The sequence below is a fragment of the Zonotrichia albicollis genome, chromosome 10 (genome assembly GCF_047830755.1).
Source record: "Zonotrichia albicollis isolate bZonAlb1 chromosome 10, bZonAlb1.hap1, whole genome shotgun sequence".
Lineage (NCBI taxonomy): Eukaryota > Metazoa > Chordata > Aves > Passeriformes > Passerellidae > Zonotrichia > Zonotrichia albicollis.
This window is the reverse complement of record NC_133828.1, coordinates 8,842,276-8,866,909: the sequence shown is the minus strand read 5'-3', so window position 1 is coordinate 8,866,909 and position 24,634 is coordinate 8,842,276. Positions and strand designations below refer to the sequence as shown.

The following is a 24,634-nucleotide window of genomic DNA, read 5'->3' as shown; positions in this document are numbered from 1 at the left end:
TTGGAGAAATTGGAAAACTGAGGGAGGCCCTTTAAAAGCACAAAAGTATATATATATGTCCATCTGCTCTGGGCATAGTTGAAAGAGATGACTGAGAAATTCCAGTCTGTGACTTGTGTCAGGGGTGTGAGTTGGTGGAATACCTGGATTGGTAACAAAAGACATTTCTTCCTCTCAGGTTGGAGTTTGTACCACATTGCAGAGCCTGGTACAAAGCCAGCACCTCTCATGTTCCCTTTTGGCTCACACAGTGCGCTGGTCTCATGTGCTGCACAGGGATAAGGTATTATTTACATTTCTTTTTCTTTTTTCACTCTTCCTAGTCAAGCAGAGGTGTAAGTGACTGTAATCTCTCTCTCCATTAACTAGATGTGACACTTCAGCAACTTTTGCCTGACATACATCTGCTTTTCTGGAGCCCCTTATCCTGGGGGATCTCTGGACCTTCAGATGCCCTTCAGGTATTAGATACCCACTGTGTGTGATTTTCAAGGTAACCAGGAGATAATTCTTTCTTTCTGAAATGCAGGTAGGGTTGTTTTTTCCTGTTTATCACATATTCAGGCTCTATGAGACGGATATGGTATAAAATAGAGATGCATTGGGAGGAACAATGATGGCAGTACAGAAGAAGTAATTAAATGAACCATCTTGGACAGAGCTGATACTGGATGCTCAGAAGCTCTCCACCTCTTAAAATTGCATACACTCTTCACAAGACCTCTTGGTTGAGTTATTTATTTATTTAGATTTTATTTAGTTATTTATTTATCTAGAGTTTATTTATGTGGCTGCATGTGCAGCTGAATGTGAACTCTGACATCCTGCAGTGCTGCTCTGTCTCTGGGTGAAGGTGTGAGTGCAGAGATGAACAGGATTCCTTCTGTGACATTCCCATCTGCAGATACACATGAGCTGATAGAAATAACCTCTCGTAATACCCACAATTTTCTGTGCTTCTAATTTTTATTGTGCCTGCTGCCTGAAAGATGATAAGACTTATTCATAAATTCACACTCCAGTGCTTTGATAAATATATAACAGTCTGAAAAGGAGTTTCTTGGTGCAGTGCATGTTATTTATCAGGTCTCAGTTTTCCTTGGGTTTGGTCCTAAGCTTTGTTGTTGGTTTTTTGTGTGGTTTTTTTTTGTTTTATTTTGACATTTTTGGCTGACTTCTCTGATCCTCTTCCTACTAAGAGCCACAAGGAAAAATAGCGCTTGGGACAACTAAAACTAAATTCATCGTGACAAAAAATATGTTTATATACCTTTATTATATTATCTCTTCCTCTCTATCTGATAAATGAGGAGGCCAGAATATTGTAAAGTGATATTCTATAGCAGGCACAACGCTTATCAGTTACTTTCCTTTGACCTTCTGCCTTAGAAAATTAATTCACTTGAGCTGTTCCTACACTAGAACATTAGGAAAAAAATAATGTTAGCACTGGTGAATATAATCTCTGCAGGAAAGCTGGGCAATTATTCAATGGTCTAATCTTATCTCTTGTTTCATTTTTATATGGCAAGCCTACATTTAAAGTATTAGATATACTGTGCTTCTGCTCAGTACCATCAAACCCCAGTAAATAAACGCTGCTAAGTGCCACCATGAGTGAAGGAGCTTATAATGAGAAGTGTGAGCAGCCCTGTGCACCATTCATCATCCTGTTCAGGCCCATATTGGGGCTCTTTTTATCAGCACTATTCGGAGCGGTGTCATCACCTCTGGAATAAATCTTCTGTCAGTGTCTGTCGTCCCCGTGCCCTATTAAACTCATGCTCTCACATAATCGCCAAATGTCCTTTGGATGTCTTTCATTAACCTCTGACCTGAACCCTGCTGCCTTCCTGTTGGTAGGTAAATCTATAACATGACATTTGCTTATGACTCAACCTTTATCCTTGCCTAATAGTTGTGCCTTTCAATTTTTATTTATTTATTTTTTTTGTTTTGTTCTGGAGCAAAAAGATAGTTACAATCTTAAGGCACAGCTTGGATTTTAAAGGTTGGAACACAATATTGACTTAAGTGTCTCCTAATAGATTTTCTAATATTTTTCCACAACTGCATATTGAATCTTATCAGTTGTAAACTGTGGCATTCACATTCTCTGAAAAATCCCTTTGCCCATGTTTTTTCTCTGAGGCTTCTCAGCTTCCCAGGAGAAAAATCCTGGGCAAAGGGATTTTTCAGACAATGTGAATGCCACAGTAAACTGATGCAGGATGTTGGCCTCTCAAGTAATAACTTCACTCCTGATAGAAGTTTTCACTCCCTCAGATGTTTTTCTTGCTGTGTTTACCTAATCAGAGATTAAAGATTAATTAATTCAAATTCAGTTGTGCAGCTGTGCCACAGCTTAGCCTAAAATTTCCGATCCTGGCTACTACTCAGGGATAATGATAATAAAAATAAAGCAAGATTTTATTCCCATGAGGACCAAGTGGGCTGGAAAGTAGTTCCTGCAGTGCTCTCTCTGTGTTGCCAATGTCTTTCTGCAAGGCCTTGGTCAAGCTACTTGCTTTTTCTATGACTCATTTACCTCACTTGTAAAAGGGGCCATGGTGGAACTGTGCCTGCAGAATAAAACATGAAAAATGGCCTCTATTTACCTCTTGTGTGCTCAGGAACCAGGCTGATGCTCTTATTAACCCTGCTCAGCTAAGTGTGTGTACAGAGTTGAAAGCATACTGAATTATATTTCTTTCCCTTCAGCCCTCCCTCCCCCCTGTGAATCAGCCTCCAGTTACTCTTAACTGTAATTAGTACCAATTAACTAAAATCCTTAGCAATTGTAGTGCTGCAAACCCATTGATGGAAGGGATTCCTGGCAGTGAAGAGGAAAGGAAGCAATGGGGTTTGTGCAGGCACTGGAATGAGGGGTTTGTGGGAAAGGCAGGAGTGGCTGCTGTTCCCTGCAGAGGCTTAGAGGAATGGGCTCAGCCTCTGATGGGAAATGGGAGACAGGGAATGGGTGTGGCACCAGAGGAGCTCAGGGACACAAAATTCAGGTGTTAAGGGTGGTGAAGCTGTGGGGAGAGAGCAGGGGGGATAGGTGTGGTGGGGGTCTGTCTGCAAGGTGCTGTGGTGCTGGTTCAGTCTTTGGAGTGACCACAGAAAACAGCATGCAGGAAAATCAGGGTAAAAATATGACTGAATGTACATGGATGGTTTTTGTAATTCTCTGCTAAACTGCTGTAAATCACCCTGAAGCAGTGGTTAAGTAAAAAGAGATTAGATGGCTTTACATTCTCCTGAATTTTACATGCACCTTTAATAAGAATATTTTAGCAGAATTGTGTTCGTATAAAAAATTCAGCTAATTTATGTAATGGTGACAGTGCTTCCTGCTCCATGTAAAGCACACACACTCATTAAATCTGGCTTGATTTTGCTGTGCAGGAAGCTAAAGCAAAATGCCAGCAGTTTGTTCCTGAGATTGTCTTTTACTGTATTCAGGAATGGCAAGTAGGTTATGCTTCTCTTTCCTGTTCTGGTGTGAGGCTGTCTCCTCACAGCTGGAAGGCCCGTTTCTTCTCAGCTTGTGATCAAGCACCATCAAAATGGAGACAATTTCAGGGAATTGGGAATGAACAGATAAGCCATTTGTCTCTTTTTTAACCTACAGTGTTTTGATCTAGCATTTCTCTCTGGTTTTATCAGTGTTGCCCTCATTTCTCCTTTTTCTCTCTCATTTTCTTCTAGCTTTTATTTGTGTTTTTTGATATCAAGGGCGAAAAACCCCAGTGTTGATATTTTGCACTTCATAAAATACCTGGAAGAGGTTACAGGGGTGGCAAAGGAAGCTGTAACAAAGCCCAGCTGTCAGCAGATCCCCATCCCTGGTGTTGGCTGCCAGCTGTAAATCCTCTGCATCTCTGGAGAGGTTGTTGGCAAATAAAACCAAGAGCTGGTGAGATGGCAGCTCCAAAACAGGGGCACACAAATGTCTGGCAAGAGGCTGTTGCCAGGTCAGTCTGCTCTCAAAGGGAAAAAAGTGGGCAACACATTGTGTGACACCATCCCTGGGCTATCAGGGCCTATTTAAATTGGACACTGACCCAGAGCCCTGCAATGGCAGGGAGGCAGAACAGGAGCAGGGAGCTACAGAAAATGTGATGGGAAGCTCATTTCCCTCATATCAGCCTAGTGCCAGCCTTCAGTTGGGCCCAGCATCCCTGGTGGTGCCCAAGATGTGACCTGGTACCTGGGCACAGGTTCCCTGGACAGGCATCTGTTGTGTCAGGTGTCATTGGAACTGTTATAATTCCAAATAATGGTAACACTAGTGACAATAGCCATAAGGTACAACAGTGCTCTGGAGCTCTAGCTCTGGATCAGAATTATATTGTGCCAGGCACAGCAAAGCCCTTTCCATCACCACTGGAGAGTGGGATGAATAAAATCACAAAAGCATGGGAATAGAATTAGAAAATGAAGGACTGTCTCTCTCTACTTTTTATTTGGATTTAGAAATACATTTGGAAATGGTTGTCAGGATCAAATTTGGCAAAATGCAGTTGAGAAACTCTGGAGAAAAATGTATTTTGAGGAGAAATGTATAAAGCAAGTCTCTTAGATGGCTCCAGACCCACAAACCTGAGTGTGCTTTTGATCTGGCCATGGCAAAGCAGAAGATTTTCGACGGATGACAACAACTAAGAGGATTTTGGATGATGGCAGCAAAGAAACACAAAGGGGTGGTTAATTGTGTGACCCACGGGGAGCACTGGAAGACATTAATGGGTATAAAGAGGCCATATTTCCATAAGTGACCATTAGTCTTCTGCAAATGTTCCTTGAAATATAAAGGGATGATTTTCTCTCTCCAATTAATCATCCTAGAAATCCTCCTTCGTGTAATCTTGAAAACACGGGAGAGGACTTAGTATCACTAAATGTTGCCAGATGTACAAAATGGCAGAGTAATGTGTTGTATAAAATTATTTTGGGTGGCAGAAACTGGATAGGAAGCCAAGAATACTGCACCAACATTTGAGCTTTTCAGCGAGAGGCGTTGCCAGCCTCGGGAGGGAGCACTGGATAATTTATAGGTTAACATTTTCTTTTTATGTGAATAGCATTTTTTCTCATTTATAGTTAATTAGGTTAAGCATGCATGGGGAGTGAGGGAGGAAAGACTTTCAGGGAGAATCTAAAAGATTAGTAATTTGAATGAAGTAAAAGAATCTGCTAAAGGGTGTAGCTCTGGAACTAAATATGTTGCTATAACAAGTGTAAGTATCAGATAGGAATTTTAAAGGTTCTTACATTAATTATAGCAGCAGCATAAAAAGAGGTAGAGCATATTTACAGATTTGGCACATGGATTCTTTTCCCAAGTAGTTGGTATTTCATTTTTCTAGAGGAGGAGAAACTATTTGTCCCACCATTTCACAGGTTTATATCTTTTGCACACATTTCTTGTCTCAGGGGTTTTGGTTCACACACAGGATCAGTTAAGGTGAATTACAAAGTAAAATGAACATTTCCTTAACCACTGAATTTCTTCAAATCTTTTTTCCTGTATAAAATCCTCTTGACACTTTCTGGTTGGATGAATATTTTTTTGGCAGATTCTGTGTGTCCATCTCTGCTCAGGGACTGGAACAGTTTCATGTAGGTCCCTCTAAAAACTTGGCACCATATCTAGTCTGGGACAGACTTTTATGCAGACACTCAAATGGCTCAGGGTACTGAAATCACCTGGGCTGCAGTTTGTTTACTGGTGCACAGACCTGTCAAACCCAGCATGGCAATGGTGAGGGTCACACTGTGGGCTGGCATCTCCCACCACGAGGGTGGTGCAGTTCTCCTTTGCAGGGCTGCATCACAGGCTCTGTCCCATCCTGATGTCCCATCTCCCTGGAACAACTCAACCGCAAGCCTGGCTTTTCCACTCTCTGCCTCTGCTGAGTGATCCAGAGCAAAGATGCTATGGCCAGAGACAGGATTTTGTGTCCAGGATATCTGCGATGAGCATTTTTACCTGCAACGCTTTCCACTGTGTTATTTTTGAAAATGCACAAAACAGCTGTTAACTAATTTTCAGTACTCTTAAATGTTGGGTGGAGTTTTTAAATGTAAGCATGTAAGTTCAAATTTAAGCACTTTTATCCAAAGGATGTGATGTACAGATTCTCCCTGCTGAAGAGTGTGCAGTACTTCAGACGACCTGGCAGGACTTTGAGTTAGATACTAAATATAGATTTAACAGTTTATCCCTTGACACCCAAATGATTCTAAAGGTGAATGATTTATGATTTCAAGATATGAGTGATTATTTGTACTGGAAAACACTGCCATTTTTATTGCACATGAGCAGTTCCACGTGGAGAGTTATTCAAAGTAGTTTAATATTTGTGCTGTGCCCATAAATGCCAGTTTCTTTTTCTAGACAAGGATCTTTAAAATATCCTAAAGGAATTGAATGCTGAGCCCAGTAAAAGTCAGGGAGAGATAAGCACTGAATTCCCTAATTTTAAAAGATCTGTGTTTATTGTCTTACCCCCATCTGAGACAACATTATTTTAGGATAAATTTGGGAGTTTTCTAACATGACAAATGTGGTGCAATGAGTTTAAATGCCCTGCCTTGGGTCACCCAGGGAAGCAGAAGCAGACACAGTAGAACAGAGGCACCTGACTCAGAGCCCATTCACCTCCTGAAGCACAGCCCTTTTCTCAAAGCCAAGGGGATTCTTTCACAGTGGTAAAAATGGCAATATCCAAGGAGAGGGATCAAGGAGGGATAAAAGAAGGACTGGTGTGGCATCTCTTCAAGACCTGGATCACACCGCTGGCAGGTGAAATGCTTCTCCTTGGACCAGTTGGTTTTCCCATCTTTGGGAATGGCTCCTTACCTTGCACCTGGGCTTTGTCTCTTCTCCACTTCCACACTTGATCATCAGGGCAGTGGGAGGTGCTGGGTGCACTAACAGTGCCTGCAGAGCTGCATTTGATAGATTCCTTGTGGAATCTATCCTGGATCCTGTGCCAGTGGATGTTCCAAGGCCTGGCTTATAGTAACATTCCTTTGAGAAATAGTGCTTTCACTGGGAGAAGTTGCCAGGACATTAAAAATGTAAGAGGGACAGCATTTTTCACACAAACACTAGCTGTCAATATAGATAATGGTATGGTGGTGCTGGTTTCCTTCTTGGGGTGGGAGACAAAGGAGAACTGGACTGTGTGCTGAATGGATGCTTGTGAGAAGCTGGTGCTGTTCAGTGATTCATGAGCAGCTTGCAGACATCAGGAGTAAAGGTTCGTTACATCTCTAATTTTTCTCTTCCTTTGGGCAGGTGGCCTAACAGCCCAACAGCTGATCCTACGTTTTAAATTTAATTTTAATTGAATGCACCGTTAGAGATGCCTTAAATTGACTCTTTTTGTTTGAATTTCCTAAGGGAATTTGCCCCAAGACCTCTATCCTAGTGATAACTTATTCTGGCCAATGGAGCCAGTGTGTATTTATTGTACAGCTCTCTGTCCCCTCTCTGGCTCCTGCTCCCATGAACACTGCAGTTGCTGATGACTAGAAAATTACTCAAGTGTGAACTGTTTCACTGTCTGTCACTTTGCTCATTAGGCTAGTGAGAAAATGTATCTATGGCTCTGTCACACACAGCCCTCATTAGGTTAGCAGCACATTGAGATCATTGCCTGTTTTAAAGATGGCTGCAGGAAAATGGCTGGGTACTTTGATGCTCCTCAGTAATAAGTGGAAGTAGCAAAACCAGGGCTTGCTGCATTCCCTTCTGAGATAATTGCATTGTTTTCAGAGCCTGATCAATGGAATGAAGGGATACTGGGCAAGGCAGCATAATCCCACTTCTTACTCTGAGTGGAAAGGGCAGAAGGTGCTCAAGGTAATTCAGTGTTGAGGACAAGGACACTCCATTTTTAGTGTGGGCTTCTCCTCCTTGTGCCTGTTAAACTGGAGGAGCCCCACTGAGGGTGGAGTGCTATTGTTTGTGTCAGCATGAGCAGAGTTTAGGCTATCAGCTGTAGCTCCAGTTGGCAATGAGAACCACCAGGGGTTTCTAGCTCCTACCTGTAACAGCCAAAGTAGCACTAGTCAATACAGAACCATTTTAGCCATCCTATAAGGCTGCATTTACACACATTCACTGGCAAATTTCTGTGCTGTGCTTCTGCTAGAAAAGATGTGCTAAATGACCACATGCCTTCTCTCTAATTAGTGCTGTCTTTCTAGTATTCTTCTTTTCCTAGGCAAAGAGTGCCACTGCCTTCCACACTGGCATTTCCCCTGAAGTGGATCCATTAACTGTTATAGCTCTGAAAGGGCAAGCTGCTGTTTACTCCTGAGCCAGAGTAGTGGGACTTGCAGTAGGACCAGAGTGTAGGATGGGACCTTTGCATTGATGGGAGCTGCTGCTTGCTTTGCTGCCAAGGGTGATTCTGGGAGCTGCAGCACAGCCCTTTCTGCCAGGGCTTTGGTGTGGACAAAGTCTAGTTCAGCATCTCACTGTTAGCATTGGTAGATGATGGTTTGCATGTCACTAAAATTGCTCAGAAAAGTAATTTTACATGAGGAATTTCTTCCGTGCTTTCATTGTAAAGTATTTCTACTGGTGGTTTGTTTTTGTGAGGTGATCCCCAAGACCTGAAAAGCAGTTTGCACCCACAATTTTGCATCAAGGGAATCTTTGTCGAAGTGTGTGGGGCAGTGTCTGGTCGCCCCACTGGACCTGCAGTGCTGATGATCCATCTCTATTCCACACAGAATGTTCATTAGAGGATCTGTGGTGTTCTGTAGCTGATTAGGTTCATAGCAGATATGTATCCCCAAGGGATAAGATGATGAAAAAAACTTAAGGCCTTTTTGCTTATTTAAAGTTGATATCCAACTCCAAGTTAAATTGGATATCAAGTACTTGACTTGCTCTGCATATATTCTTTTCAATTCCATATACATAGGATTCTTCTCATTATCTGCATTTACAAATTCAAAGGCAATTAGCCCTGAAATAGCCAGAAATGTAGAGAAAGAAATGTTTGAATTTTTATTTCTCATAAAGTTCACATTTTCTTTTTCATTTAAGTGGAACTTTAATTTCTTTTGAAGCACATAAGACAAGTGTAAAAAAAAAAAAAAAGAAAGTCCCTCCTGGGACAGTAGGCTGAAAAGGACAATTATCATGAAATAGAATATTTGCTTCCTGGGCTGGTGATTCAAACACTCTTTGAGAGGCTGAGTTTATATCCACATGTTGAGAGTTCTGGGAGCAATGCTGGGTGTTTGTAGGGTGTGTGTGCTCAGTCCCAGCCTACAAGGTCACCACAAAGCACAGCCAAAGCTGCAGCACCGCACCATCTGCTGTGCCCATCTCTGCCGTGGGCTGGTGTTCAGCTGGCTCCACAGTACCCAGCAGGAACTCAAATTGTTATCCAAGCCAAGTGTTGGAGCTACCTGTGCAGGAATAACTGTGTCCAGCCAGAGGCTGGGTGGGTGCTAAGGGCTGGGTGGGAGCAGAAGAAAGGGCTCAAAATCTCATTTGAGACATAATCCTGGTGTATCCTGTGGGAAATAGCCACCCCAGTTCCAAAGGAATTGGTGTCTCCATATGAGCAGAGAAAGCTTGGCTCTCATGAACACAGGCCCTGAGCAGCCACAGGACAGGAGCCAATTGCTTGGATTTTCCCTCTGTGTCAGAATGGAAGCAGTCTGGAACAGGAAAGCTGAGCTGTGGCTGCAGTGGGGGCAGCTCAGGGACCTGTCCCCAGATCTGTGCCATCACATCATCCCTGCAGAGCAGGCTCTCCATCCCTGGGCTTGTCCCACCTGGCCACTGGGAATGACAGGTTCATGCCCTGTGTGGATTTTGCAATTGGCTGCAGTTTTATATTAGTATTTAAGTTTCCTTTTCATACATAACTTGTCTTCAGACACAGCAGCTTTTCATGGAAGTAATTAATTTACAGCAATATCACTTAGTCCATCCAGCTGGCTGGTTGTGCCTTATTAGTGCTTAGGAACAAGACTGGGTTTTTTCTTCTTTCTGACAGGGATTCTTGGAGCCTCAATGAGCAATTAGTTTAAAAAAGCTGTCCTGGGGAGACAGAATTAGTACTAAAGGCCCAAGACCTAACTTGAAAATCTTTGAGATGTCTGCAATTTTGTTATTCTTTTTATTTATCAAAGGATACTTTATTAACTAACAACCTTCCTCAAGTACATATCACCTATTTTAAAAAATAACAGCTTTTTTAAGGTGTACAAGTTAATTTTAATAATTTTAATTTTAATAAAAAAATACAGCATCATATTCCAAGAGATGAATGAGTATATTCTGAAGAGGTGATGCATCTAGTGTTGTTTGGGGTTTTTTGAAGAATGTCATTTTTATAAAGAAACTTCCCAAAGCAGAATTACTGAAGGAGTTGACTTTCAAAGGACAGTTGGTGGCATCAGTTTCTTCTTTTTATTGGAGCTGGTGGGACCCAAGACTAGACTGTAGACTTTTTAACTTCTGTAAACTCTGCAATATCTGCTGCAGTAGGAGAATAAATAACCAACAGCAATACATGAAGACATTATAGGTAACATGGCCTGAACTAGTACCTCACTAATGTGTACATAACCTGCTTTATAAAACCATATCTTATCCAGGCTAAGCACTTAATTATTATTGATTAGTTCTGCCCACTCTTCCAATATCAGTCATTATTGAAATAATCTCCGTATCCCTCATTAAACATGCATCTGTTTCCATGGGAATGCATTTTTAAATAAGAAGTGCTATTTGAATATTATTGGTTTCACTGGTTGTTCAGGCACTTGGTACTGTGGTTGCCCAATCTGTCATAGTTAATCAACTCTCATCTCTTAACACTGGCTGCAGTTATCAATGAGTTGAGGATTAATATTCTGGGCGAAGCACATGATAAATCATTTGTATATAATTAGTGTACAGCAAGGTTACAGCTGACATGAATTTTTATCTTAATTATGAGAGAAATTTGTTCCATTAATTTAATTTAGTTTGCATGAGTGGCTAGACACCTAACAAAGTTAATCTTACACCTGTCATTACAGCAGTAAGGAGAGGCTCATTTTCAAGCTGTAGACACAGAAACTCTGGTATATAAGGATAATGTTGCTCATTCTGATGTGAAAATAGATGATCGTAGACAGAAGATACAGAACCTGCTCTCTTTAAAGGCTTCCCAAAGGATTTATGTGTGAATATTACAGGAACTCAAATCTGGCTGCTTCTGTACCAAGCAGACTAATTTTCCTTCATTCTCCTTCTGTACTTCTTCACAAGGGAAGCATGCAGTGCCTACAAACAAAGGCAAAGATTTTCCTTTTATTTTCATTTTAATTACTTGAACTATGTACATATAGTTAACATGTGACAATACCATAGCCCTTGTGTGACATAATATCTGCATTAATAGCTATGGGTGAGGAAATTCTGCTGCCTGCAATCCAGCCTTCATATTTATGTGAAAAAGAATTATTCATAACTTCATCTACTACACAAATGGCAATTATGCAGGCATTCCTGAGGTTTCAGCAGACTGAATAAACCTAAATTCTGTGTTAATTATCCAAGCAATTATCAAGTCTGATAAATCATACATGATTGATAGATAAGGTGGGGCTGTTTGGGTAAGAGGATATGGTGTTAGTTATTTTGCTGATAATTAACCAAGCACTGAAATGAAAGAAGACTATTTGTGGCATCTCTTATAAAAATGTTTATCTTTATAGATTTGTTGATTATAGTTATTTTATTCCAGTAGGATGACATGGAAAAAGAAAAGCCAATACCTGAGTCTTTTTACAGCTAATGAGATGAGACTGAATACAGTGGAGAGAGAAATATAAGTGAAAATTGCATTCTGCACTAGCTCAAGTCCAAATACATATTTGTAATACAAGCCACAGTCTCCTTCACATTTGCAGCATAAAAATAACCCTCAAACAGAAACATTAATTGAACAGTAACTCAGATTAATGTTTTGTAATATTAGTTCACAATTATTACTCTCAGCTAAGGTCAAGAAGTATATAGTTGGATATTCACAAAGAAATGACTGATTTAAAAACAAAGAGCTCTAATGGAATTCAATAGTGCTTTTCAGTCATTCCAGTTGGCATCTCTATTACCTGAAATGATTCACAGTCCATTATGGGAGCTTCCATGCTAATAGAATGTCTATCTTCTGTAATACAGACACATCAGGGCACTAACTGAGAATCTGTCACAATGAATTTCATCTAGATTTCACTTCATCTCTTCATGGACTGTAAAATTTGCTCTTGTACAATGCCTAAATTTACTGTGGGTAATTGAGAGAGATCTATAGATGCAGCACACAGTAAAAAGCAGTTTTCCAAAGATCTATTGTAAATTGTGCAGATTTGGTTCAGCTGGGAAAAGATTATGAAATGCTGGACACCACTGGCTGCTAATTAAATGTTTTTGGTGAGCTCTGAAAATATTTTTAATGGATCACGATGAATAGAAAAGTGAAAACAGGAGCCTGGGTAAAATATCTGTCTTGCAGCTAGAAAGGCAATGAAAAAGCTTTTGAAATCTAAGAAACCCAAAAAAAGAGATAGGCAAATGAGTAAAAGCAAGCTCCATTACCCCTTGTAAGACTTATGGATCATATCAAGTAGACCTATGATATTTTTTATCTCTCTTGTGTTTACACAGTGCAAAGTGGGATATTATCTACTTAATCTGACTTCTTCTGGTTCTTTAGAAAATCCTTCTTACATAGGCAGGCAACTCCATTTTATTTTTGCAACTGAGAATATCCATCCTATCTGAAAATGTTGATGCTAAGTTCTATGCATGGATTCTTGATAAAAAATTAAAATAACGTTTAATGCGCGGTTCATTTTTTTCCCAGATGAATTCTTGCTCCTCTGCTCATGAAACAGATATTCTGAGCATTTTCAACCATTTCTATTTTTTTTTTAAATTTTACTTGTTTCCATTAATAGCTAAACAAAGTTATTGGTATCCTTACTGATCACAGGCTTTAATATTTGTTAGCCAATTGCAATTGTGATATATTCTATAGCTTTTTTCCTAAGCCACAAACAGAATAATAGCATCACGCTTCACTGCAAGTGAAGTGATCTCAGCCTTTACATTAGGAGAAAATCAGAATGGTATGACTGCAGTTCATTACTGAAATAGGTAACTGATGAACTGAAAAGACAAAGGGCATTGTTAAATGAAATGTCATTATTAGAGCTGCTCATGTTTAACAAATGTACTGTAAGTTAATTCAGTGGTGTTTTCTCCAAAGTTCTCTGTAGGACATTCACCATTCATGCTTATGTCTTCACATGTTCCAAGTATTTTTATTTTCTTTGTGGAATTAAACATTGACTAAATTTTAAGTAAACATCAGTTAAACTGTTGTAAAAACTGCTACATCAGTTTTTGGCCAAGGTTTACTTCCAGAGCTATGGCTCATCCAGTGAGCTCTGAAAGACAAGCATTTTTTAATGTTTTTGAATGCTTATGTATATTATGTTTGAATAAATGCCTTGTTTTCCTTGAAGGAAAACAGAAGGTAAATCCAGAATTTCATGGGAAATAGGTTTAGTCTTTCGGCTTCCATTCAGCAATTTGTGACTATGCAACAAAGCACTTTGGCACGTGTTTAATGTCAGGACCTGAAGCATCTGTTTTAATATGTTGCTGAATTGGGGCCTTAAAGCACAAGCAGAATCTTGGACCTTGTATTTTAAGAGCTGTGTAAAAGTGGTGTTCTGATATCAAATAAAAAACATATCATACTTTCAGCATCTGTGGGAAACTGTTTGCATTGCCCCAGAGGTGATAAAAATAATTTATGGACTCGGTATTTTTCACAACAAGGAAATGACCTCAGCTTTGGCAATCTGAGGTAGTTAGTGAAGCTTTTCTGCTACATTTATAGATTTACTTGAGCTACATATTCTTTGACCTGTATTTGAGATTTATTGGCAGATACAGAAGTCACAGTGAATAACCTAAAAAGAAATTGATGCTCTGTGCATTTTGTGCATGGATTGACTGACAGATTATGAAGGGCTGCTTCTTCACAAGTGATTGAGGCCTGTGCCCTTGCTTGTTATAAATATGTCTGCTGGGGTGTCATGTGAATTTTTTACCTAGAAGTTTTAATACAACAGGAAGATTAAAAGCATATTGAGACTATTGGATGTGTGAATACGAACTTGAAAAGAGAATACATGCTATGGATGCCACAATAAGGCATCAAACCATCCAACTCCTGGGAGCAGCCCTCTCTTCTCTGAGCAGTCCCAGTGGCCTGGCACCTCTTTAAGAACAGGGCTGCAGAGCCCCAGTCTGTGTGGCAGAGCATTAGTGATCCAAAAGAGCAGGGCAGGAAGGGTTCCTCTGGCTTCTCTCCTCCTGCTGTCCCAGGAGCGACTCTCAGGTCAGCACTGGGAACAGCCAAGGCTTCACCCAGAGCTTGCTTGGTCTTGAAGGGGTTTGGAAATGAATTCTGGGCCTTTGAGGTACATATTCATGGCACTCCTCCTGCATGATCCTGCAGGATTGAGTGGTTACCTTGGTATGTGAGGCAGGGAGAGTCCTCCTGGGTTTCCTCAGGTGGATTGAGCACTGAGCAGTAAATAAGGGAAGTAGATGCTCTATTTATTTGGTGGTCTAGCATCTGACTGGAAATCACAGACCACACAAGCACCTTTTTTCATGACACTGCCATGGAACTAAGCTATTAATGACATTATGTAGATATCCCTAATATATTTTCATCTCTTTTTCACTTTAGGCAAGGAACTTGAAGCTGCAATCGAATATCTGGACTGGCAGTTCCATCATTTGCCTGATGGAGATTGGAAAACAAACAGACCCCTCTCCCATCCTGCCACCAGAAGTGAGACTAATTAAAATCAAGACTAATTTAAGTCAAGACTGTAAAAGTTTACTCTCAATCTCTGTTCTTGTGGCCTTAATAACCCTTTCACACAGTTTTTTGGCGGCAAAAAATAATTGGCAATATTAAAGTTTTAAAGCAACCCATGGTTCTGTATCTTCATTGTCTTCAAAGGAAGCACAAGACATAATAAAGAGTAGAAATTCACTCACTTGAAGCTGAGCTTTGTCCTCATAAGTTCAGCTATGCATAGATTTTAAATGTATGAAAGAAGGATGTAAGAAAGAAACAATAACAGATTCTCTCTGTTCTACTGTCGCCAAAGACATCACAAACAAAATAAACTACTTGGACTACAAACAGCTATGGATGAATTAATATCTTCTGCCTCCTGAATGTGCTACAGGAGATCTCTGCATTGGAAATCAACCTTGCACTGTCTGAATATGCCCAGAGCTCTCTGAGCTATCTGCAGCAACACCGGCCACCAGGAAAAACATATTTTCTCGATTTATTTCCACTCATTTGTTTAACTTCACTGCCATCTGCTGTTAAGGAAGAGAACCTGGCCTGCAGGCCTGGGAAGTGGCTGTGATGTGCCCAGGTTTGGCTTGCCAAAGCACTTCCAACTCTTACCCAATTTTACTGTGTTGTAAAGGACAGGAAGGAAATTGTTGTTCATAAGGTTTGTGTCCTGTGCATCCCTACCTCATCCCAGGGAGTGTTTTATCCCTGTCACACCGTGTGAATACTCCAGCAGCACCAAGCTAAGTCATGCCACCATTCTTTGGGCATGTTTTCCTTCTGCATCTTCCTCCCACTTTTGCTCATGTTCTTTTTGACAGCACTATTGCCCTATATTCCTTCAAACAGATCCTGGAAAATGCCATCTTTTCCACCCAGCATAAAAGTACATAGAATAAGGGCTTGAAAAGTAATCAGTAATTATGCCATCTCTCATTTTGTGCAGTGGAAGCACCATCAGTTTATCAGGCAGAGAGTGCTGAAGCAGATGGATCATCAGCTTCTGTCATTCTGTATGTCTAGAAGTTCCTTCCAGAATAGTTACTTCATCCTGGCATTTTCACTGCATCTAAAAAATAACACTCAGTGTGGATAATGGGTTGCGTCCAGGAAAAAAAAATACACTCAACCAAGTGAACAGCATCCACTCAAAAAAACCCCAGAAATATATATGTATATTTAGGCTATGAATTGAAAAAATAGTCTGCTTATGGAAAAAGATGTCAAAAGAGGAATATATTCTGCTACTGATGGGTGCAGCTAGAGACAGGAAGTCTGTGAAAGCATGACATTTTCTATTGCTTCTTATGTACATGTTTCCAGCTCTGACTCAATGACTTAATTCTTTGCCCTCATTCAATAGGAAACAACAAAACTTTCCTTTGACCACAGCAGGCTTTGGCTGAGACTGCTAGCAAAATTACAGTGATATTTGAGGATTAACATAAATGTTGTGTTCAGATAGTTAACCTAATGGCCTTGAAAGGAAAATGATATTACAGTTATACACATTTATTACAAACAGTAATATTTTATTCTGCAATGTCAAGAATAGGCTCTGTCAGTGGCAGTTTACTACTCTGGTATTAAATCTTTCCTCATGGCAATGCTTTCAATCTCCTTGCTTTTCTGATTTTCTTTTTTTAATTACTAAAAGGGCTGATGATCAGTACAGATATAGAAAAAGCAAGATATAGTCTATGTCCTCTTAAGTCCAAACAATAAAATTGCATTTCAGTCCTGATCTCAGAATATCTGTTGCTATCAAAGCTAAGTTATGAACTGAAAAAATGTAGCTCAATTTTCAGATGCTGTGTTAAGTGCAGACCAGGCAGTTAGAAAATTTTATTCTGCTTTATAAATGGAGTGAATTTGATATGGAGTTCAGTGAAGAAGCATCAGAATGGAACACCAACGTGCTGGTTCCTTAGTAGAACAACATCCCTCAGGGTAGCAAGATGTATGTGAAAAAGTCTTGTCCAGCATCTGGTAACTGTTAGCACAGGAGTAGGTTCTGGTGGGCAGAATGCAGTGACATACTCATGTCCAGATCTCCTGAAAAACCTCAGTATGAGATGTGGAACAAAAGACTGAAAATGAAAGGGTTATATAAAACACTGCAATAAAAGTTGAGCTAGAGTTCACCATGGTCTAAGGCCTGATATTTTGCTTTTTTTTCCTTTATGCTCTATTTCTCCATAAATCATTTTAAATACTTGTTCTGAACCTAACCCTTTCCCATGCATTTCTTTCTTTCCTCAGTTTCTCCTATGAAACAAAAGGATGCTGTACTAGAACATCCATTCTTCTGCACAACCCAGCATATGTGGAGGCAGAATTCATGAGCTAGACCTCTTCAGATCTGGTTCAACATTTGAAATTCTGTGTGTTTGCAAGTTTGTGGTACTTGGTAGTTCTGACTTACTACATGGCACAAGAGCCACCTCTGTCCTTCTCACTTTGGAGCTCCCAGTTCACTTTGTCTCCCTGAAAGCAGCCTTGGCTGTTCTGTCTCTCACAGACCAGCACAGACCTGTTTTCTCTGAGCCATTCTCTGAGCCACTGTGAAACATGCTGCTTCACTTCATACACACTTCCAGAAATAAAGGCAGGAGAATCCTGATGTGGTGTTCTGATAGAGCATATGCACTTGATTCATCCTACTTTCTAAATCAAAAAATTGCAGGATTTTTTTTTTTTTGCTATACAAAGGGAAGAGTATAGTCAATGGATTGACTAGATGACAGCCAGTTAGGGCAGCAAAGACAGACAAAAAAGAAAATGCACTCTCAGATTTTTCTTTAAATCTGCATTGAAAAGGGAACTGGGAGGTAGTTTCAGCAGAAGAGATGAAGACAGAGAAATGGCTTTAAGCTCAGTATAACAGTAGGCAAGGTAAAAGGTTAATTATTCCTTTGGTGGAAGTGATAGTCCTGAATTAATGGGAGTAACTTCATCTCCTCCCTGGAAGCAGTCCCTGGGTTCAGTCATTTTTCTGCTCCCCATGGCTCCAGTTACAGCACTGCTCTGTGCTCTCTGCTCAGCTTCCCACCAGCCCCAGGCTTCCCAAAGTGGAAGGAAGTCATTTCTGCTGAGTCCATCAGTAGGAAATGAAGAGTTTGGCATGGCTTTTTAGTTATAAAAAGTCTGAGTAAGAGAACCAACACATCTCTACAACTGCAGGACATCACAGCCTGGAGTATGGTAAGCTGTCAGAGCAAGGCCAAGAGAGGGACACTGGAAGAGGTTATATTCCCTCACAGAGACAGATTTAGGAACCAGGATGTAGCTGCATGCCTATTTCTCATAGTGAGTAAAACTAACATGGATCCCAAGAAAGGAGGCAGCAGCAGTGGGCAGCAGAGCTTGCAGGAGTTTGTAACACTTACCTTGTGACTCAGCTGTGGCTTTAACAGCCATTCCAAACAAACTGTGCTGGGCAACACTTGGTGCTGTGTCCAGGTGTGCCCCAGGTGTGTGTGTACCTACAGGAACTTTCCTCCTAATTTCAAAAAGTCATGGAAATTACAAGGCATCCTTTTCCACCTTGTTTCTAGAAGGCATAGTTCCTGATAAGAGGGCATGCTTTGGAGATAAGCAGTGTAACTCCAAATCTATTACTTCCAGTCTTTCCAAATCATGAGGATATGAACTACTGGAGACAGTGGAGGAATTGCTAGGAGAATTCTACAACAAAAGACTTCATTAGCCTTGAACTGTAAAAAACTCCAACACAGTCACCAGAGTCAGCCATGCTGCTGCTTTTGAGGTGACTGATAAGAAAAATGCTGACAATCTTGGAGGTAAATCTTTCTCCTGAGTGTCCCTGCATAAAGGATGTGAAGTTGCATAATAAGGCATTGACAATTCTTATTTTTATTATGAGGCCTTGCAATATTTGATGTTTGTTTATAGCCCAGCTCCCAGAATCAAGGGATTAGGTGAAGTTCTCTGTTTTAATTAAGGAACAAAGGTTTTCTTCAATTTTTCCACCCACTGTTGTGAGATGCTGGGAGGAAGCAAACATATCACTTTTCCTTCATGGTAATCATGAGATGCTCTGTGCTGACTTATTCAGACATGCTATTCAGTTTTATGCTAGGTGACATTCTGAGGACAATCTTTACACTTTGGAGATGTAACTCTGTATTATCTTCCTAAATAAAATATTAAATCAATATTATGTGAACCAGATTCATATGATAAATTATAAAATAATTTGGTAATTACATGACCATTTTTTCATGAGTTACATACTGAATTACAATTAAGACCTTCAGTGGTTTCAACATTTTTTACCTTTACCTAGTTTTTGGCAAGGTTCCCTGATGTTTAGGGGCTTTGCACAGCTTTTGAAGTGTGAGAGAATCAGTCTGCACAAACCCCAGCTTTAGAAAATCAGTTCTTTGCAGACTAAAATTCCAGAAAGTGTTTCCTAAAGTTATTATAAACACTAAATGCTTTTATTAACTCCTGATGAAGCTCATATTAGCTTGCCCTTGGATTTTAATGAAATGGGTGCCATCAGCATTGAGATGAAGAATCCATTCAGAAAAATCCTGTATTTTATTTGTTAGCATATTTGGCTTCTATTTGTGCTGAAATTAGCTGTGATTTGCAAATAATAGTTAGGTTAAGATTCATCCTTTTTCCTTACTTCTGAATAGCTAGAACAGCAAAGGTAATCCATTTTTCTTAATAATTGCTTCTGTGGAAAATCTTTGAAAAGACAGCTCAGCCAAGTTTCTTGAACACTGTAAGAAAACACTTGGATCACACTCTGAAAAGCCTTGAACTGTCCAGCGCAATAAAACTTGGGACTGCATTTCATGGTGCCCATAAAACCTGCTCCAAAGCCTCCTAAAAAATGTCTCAGAACAATTCAGAAAATGTTTGATTCAAATTACAAGAACTGGGTGATTTAAGAGGCAGAAGTAAGGTCACTGTCATCCCTGATGACATATACCCTATGTATAATCGAATAATGAGTTAAAAGCTACTAAATGAAGCCCATCCAGGCGGATTTCCAGAGCAGCGCCCGTGCTGGGGAATGCATTTCCCGCTGGCAGCGGAGCTCAGCCTGTGCCTGCTGGCACCAGAGGGTGCTCTCCCACCATTTGTCAGTGGCTGCTTGAGTGCAAGCAAGGTCTGGTTCTTAAAAAGACGCGCGGTTCTACTGGCAGTTCTGGATTACGCCAGAATCCCCTGTTTAAAAGCAGTCTGAAGATGGAGGGAGTGGTAATGAATGGTAGCAAAGTTTGCTTTTCATTTAGGGTTAAATTGCAGTCAGGCTAAAATTCCTAAAAACATTGCTTAGTGGGGCTGTTTCATTTCAAAATGCACACATGTATAAATCACTGATGTTAAACTGGATGTCTGTTTCAGAATCTCTGCTGGTCAGAGTGACTCTGAGATATGTACAAGCTTCTTTTCCCAGCCCAGCCGTCGAAGGAGGAGTCAGAATTTTTCTGTTCTCGTCCTCAAGGTTGTTTATTATTTCTTATATATAACATTCTTTCTCTGACCCGATGCAGGTCTGTCTGGGTTGAGGCACATTGCTTCTCTTTAGGGCAGTGTTGTCTTTTTATACAAAAAACTACGTGTACACTATTTACAATAACTTCTCAATATTTATCACCTATGTTAGACAGTGACTTCTACTTTAAACTAATCTAAAAATGCTAACAACACTTAGAAGATGGAGGCTAGGAAGAAGAAGGAAAAAGGACAAGGCATGCTCATTCTTCTATCTTGGGACTTTGAGCCCCCATTCTAAAAACTTCAAAATCTATTTTCCACCTTGTGACAAACTAACTGTTATTCTACTTAAACTTTCTTGACTTGTAATTCTTCATATAAAGGTTGGTAATAGTTTTTTCTAAGGGCTAAATCACAGGCACAGGGGTCTTGGGCTCTGTGCTAAGGTCTCCGAGCCCCCTGGCAGGGTTTTGAGTCTTCTAGGGCAGCCAGAGGAATTTCTTGGGTTCTGACATGTATCTAGATGGTACACAGCCTTTTTTTTCCTGCAGGCTATTTTCCTTTTTGCTTAACTCTGTCCAAGGTTACACTCACAGTGCTCACCTCAAATCTCTACAGTTCTGTCTTTTTTATCTCTACATCACTGATATTTTATCTTGCTTCTCTCATCTGCCTTTTCAATTCTCTTTCAAAAAATCAACATGGAAGAAGAAAAGCTAAAAAAACTCCTCCATCTTAGATCATCATTCTCTTGGGAGTGAGGTGTACCTGTGAGAAGTCTGTTACTGTTTCAGACTCTCTCACTCCATTGGGAAATTAACTGTTCATTCTTACAACTATTTTAAGTGAAGGATGTGTCATAGTATTATGGCATGTAGAAGGTAAAGTCTAAATCTATATATTTTGCCTAAGAATGCCACAGTGAAAATATACACCTCTCTGCCCCTTTGTAAGCATTTGTAAATCAGTAATCCAACAACCTGTAGTCTCTTATTCTTTGAACTTCAAGTAAATCTTACAAGTGATTCTGTTTGGAGAAGTTTTACCTTTCACAAATATATTATAAGTTCCTGGGTACTTGGTTTTCCAACAATTCCGTATCAGATTTGCTCAGTCTAAATATAAAAATGAAGGATAACATTTCTTCACAGAGCTGTGATCTGAAATTTAATATCCTGGCTCAAATCAAGGAGTCTGTGATGCATTTACAGTGCAAAGGTTCTCATTTTGTTTGTTCCTTCTCAGGCCGAGGCTCAGTGAATCAGATTTAATTAGTTGTTCCATGGATGATATGTGAGTTAGAAAGACCCACTTCATTCTCCTGGAGATTAATTTATTTTGAGCACAACAGCTACAGATGACCTGTGACTTTCAGAAAAGTTGTGCAAAGGCACTGTCCCAAACAAACCTCTCAGTGGGTGAGTGCTCTGTGTCAAGGTGTGCTGTGCCTGTCCTTGCCTGGACTTTGCAGTGTGCACTCATAAAGAAACTGAGAAACTCCTCAGCAGCCTGGTTTTCAAAGAGAAAACCCAGCCTCTCAAGAATTGAAATAGCCAAAATGATTGGCTACTTGCATATGGTGACTATAGTCTTTGAGTCATGCGATCAAAATCATTGCAGAAAGAGAAGTCTGATAAAAACTTTATATTCATCACATACTTAGTTATAATGTTCTCATTACTCTCCAGGCAGACTTCTAGATCTGCCATAGATGAAATTGTAGAGAGGAGTGGCCACCAATTCTGTCAAGTTCTGTCATGTAGACCATGAGGGAGCTGTGATTTTTTTCTTACTAGAATCTCAATATTTCCACTATCAGATTACCTTTTCCTCTACAAATTACACAGGCCACAAAGTCTTTCCTCTTCCAACTAAGTGAGCTAAAAATGTTTGTGTTCATATTGCCAATCTTACAAAACAATATTAAAAATGACACCAACACAATTTTCAAGAAAAAGATGTCTGCCTGTATGTTTTAAACTATTAAGTGCTGAAAAACAGGAATTGTTCAGAGACTGAACAGGACCTTGGCTGGACTGGACCTTCTAAATGTCACTCATGGGTACAACAGTGAGCATGTTTAAAACTCCACTATTTCCTGTTATATGTGAGTGCTGAAAGGGCACAGTACCTTGTAAAGAATATCAGCTGCTCTGATGGGATGCAATGGTCTGCTGCAGCCCCTTACTCAGTGGCCACTGTAACAGCTCTGTGACTTTTTCATTTCACAGTGCACAGTCTGACTTTCACTGAGGATAATTGGGAATTTGCAATTGCCCACTGAATGGCTCTCTATGCCTACTACATCTCAGGAAAGAGATGAAGGGGAACTGAGCAACTGTAAGGAGATGGGATACAACCAAGACAACAAATTAAAAGAGCAAATGCATGCAGAGGAAGATACTTGTGCTGTTACCACAGTACTGCTGATTCCAGAAACCTGGATGAAAACCTTTATCACAGGAATCATTTCATTAGGGATCAGGGTGGAAGTGATCTCTGTGCTGGGGCTGCCAGGCAACAAAATGAGTTGAAAAAAGAGCCCACCCAAGATATGAGCCCCAGAAAACAGTGCAAAATCTGATACTGAGTTTGGAAGGCTTGGGCTTAGTTCCCTACAAGTGGCTTCAGCTTCTCCTGTAAGAAGGAATCCAACTGGAAAGATGCAGCCATGGCAGTACCAAGGTCCATGGCCTGATGCAACCACTGAGATCCTGTCCATTTACTCCAAGATCTGTCCATGACACTTTGTTTTATGGTATCTGTAAAAAAAACATTGCACCCTCACAAGAAATGCTGTACAAAGGAGCATTGCACAGGAAGTTATACATACTTTATTTTATCTATCATGCAAAATGGAAATAAATCTCTTTTAGGCCTTCTCAGAATAGAGAACATTGGAAAGTTACTTAAATTACTTTATCTAGCTGTGTATGCTCTACAAACAGTGGAGCCCTTGCTGTTGCTGTTACAACTCCATCTCATGTTTTTATTTTTATTAGAAGAAGAAACAAATATGTGCTGAAAGTGAGATCTACTGCTACATTTTCAGCGGTGACTGAGTTTAATGTTGTCACAAGTCCAGGCTGAGCAGCAAAATGAATCACATGGCTATACAAAAAATGAGGAAGCTTTTTAGCTCAGCTTTGTGGGATCAAGATTAATGAAAAAGAAAGATCAAGACAGGATTGCTGAAAGCAGCTGCACCAAGAACCAGAGCTCACTTACCTTCACAGATCAAAATAAAGAAGGGAAAGGGAAAACTAAGCCTAAATTGAAACTGCTAGAGATTTGCAAGCACAAAATTGAAAAATTTGAAGGAAAGGAGGTTTTTCTTTTTTAGATGGTATACCCCTCTTGGGACTCCTTTTAAAACTAATTGATATTTAGAAGATTGATTATCCAAATGTCATAGGAGACAGCAGCTCTGTCTGGGTAACCGAGTGAATTTGCATCACAATTAGGTGTTGGAAAGCAGTGCTTTTGCAAAGTATTTTATTGAGGTTTAAGTGATCCAAGATGACTTGTAACGACCATAGATTGTTGTATTTTCATGCCTTACTCTTTTCTTTCCTAACTACATACCAGATGAAGGAAAATTCCAGCCTATAAAGGAGAAAAATGTTTCCAGTCTTTATTGTCTCATAGACATAAAGCAAATTAAAAGAACCTATTAGATTTCTGTAAGTACATCATTTCAAGCCAGCTTTGTGATTTTGGGGGCCAGCTGCATGAGTTATAAAGTTGATAGCAGTTAATTAGCCCTGTCTCCCTCCTTTGCCTTACTGTCCTTTAAAAAGTCAGACAAACAGCTCCATTTCCCAGGGTAGGTTAGTTCCCTCCCTTGTCTGATACTCACTTACTACTTAAGCCCCTAGTTTGGCTTTTTATTCATCATTTTTGTTTATTTCTGCACTTGCTGCTGTGTCTGAAGGTCATCTACATCCCTCCCTAACACTCTCCTGTTTCAACCCTTCTCTTTGCTTTTTGTGGGCTTCAGTCTTCCTCTGCATGGCAGTCAAATTAGAGCCATACAGTTCTCTGTGAGGAGAAGACGGACAAAACACAGAAAGCCCATATTGCTGTGGTGACCACATTAACCTCTGGGGCTGTGGAACAAAGTTCTGAAACCCTGTTAACAATGTGGCCTGTGGTTACACCACTACGTGGCCTGAGCTGGTCTGGCCTATTTTTGCTATTATTAATTATTATTAGTATGGCCT

At 40.1% G+C, this 24,634-nt stretch overlaps 1 long non-coding RNA gene across 1 annotated transcript in view; it reads left to right on the top strand.

The window, feature by feature from the left end:
- The window catches only part of LOC113459390 (uncharacterized), a 28,638-nt gene extending 9,115 nt beyond the window's left edge, over nt 1–19,523 (top strand). The window contains exons 2-4 of the long non-coding RNA XR_003380563.2: nt 179–283; nt 370–493; nt 14,805–19,523. This is a non-coding gene — a long non-coding RNA (uncharacterized LOC113459390). The remainder of the gene's footprint in view (nt 1–178; nt 284–369; nt 494–14,804) is intronic.
- The last annotated feature ends 5,111 nt before the right edge of the window (nt 19,524–24,634 follow it).